General features: G+C 51.4%; 1 protein-coding gene across 1 annotated transcript in view; it reads right to left on the bottom strand.

Moving 5' to 3' along the window:
* TRMT10B (tRNA methyltransferase 10B) overlaps window positions 1-186 on the bottom strand; it is a 6,622-nt gene extending 6,436 nt beyond the window's left edge. Inside the window, exon 1 of the mRNA XM_085302138.1 lies at window positions 14-186. The gene's annotated coding sequence lies outside the window, so the exon portion shown is untranslated. The remainder of the gene's footprint in view (window positions 1-13) is intronic.
* Window positions 187-840: the final 654 nt, after the last annotated feature.

Genomic DNA, 840 nt, shown 5'->3' with positions numbered 1-840 from the left:
GCAGCCCCTGCACCGAGCAGCCTGCTTTCCCGCCGGCGGAGCTGCGGCTCCGCTCTCACGGCTGTGGCGGGCAGAGAAACGCCGGGGGAGATGTGTGCCTGCTCCTTCCGTGTCCTTGGAGCTGCTCCGAGCTGAAGGGGGCACCGCGAAGCAAGTGAGCCGGCTAACGCGGCGTGCGGAGACAGGAAGAGAACCGCCTGCTTTTTCTCACGTGCTTTTTACATCACTCTAAACGGCGGAAAACAGCAAGCACTGTAGTTTGAGCTCCCCGGTGTCCTCCCTCTGCACGTCAGATAGAGCAGCCTAAGGATTAAAATGGAGCGAGAGCAGGTCCTCGGTCACACTGCGCACCAGTGAGTGCTGCGTGGCCTAAGCCTCATCTGCGTGTCTGCAACAAGATGGAGGAATCCACAATACAGTTATTTTTTTTTAGTGAGATAAAATAAATATACCTTCAGCTTTTCAAACCCTCTCTTTAAGCAGTGAACAAACGGGAGAGCTACTGCGGAAAGTATCTGCATCTTCTGCACCACAGAAGAGCAGGTTTTAACATGATATTTGCACAGAGGAGCCTGGAGGAAGTTAGGACAGGGGAAACCTCTGAAAATATGCTCTTCTGTGTCACACAGATGTTCTTCAGGGTGAGCTCCCCAGGAAAGGGACTAGTGTGCCCATAAGAATCCTCTGAAATATTTGCTAGCTCTGAGGCAAGGCTGGTGGAGAACTCTGTTCTTGGAAAATTTAGGGTAAAAYGGTCATCTGTTGCTTTCAGTGGAAAGTGCTATATTACAACCTGAGAAATCAGCCTGGAATGACAYGGCTGAAAGAACTGAACTGTCC

The sequence above is a fragment of the Rhea americana genome, unplaced genomic scaffold, assembly GCF_003343005.1.
Source record: "Rhea americana isolate MKP2758 unplaced genomic scaffold, rheAme1 scaffold_186, whole genome shotgun sequence".
NCBI classification, from domain to species: Eukaryota; Metazoa; Chordata; class Aves; order Rheiformes; family Rheidae; genus Rhea; species Rhea americana.
This window is presented reverse-complemented; position numbering and strand designations above follow the sequence as displayed.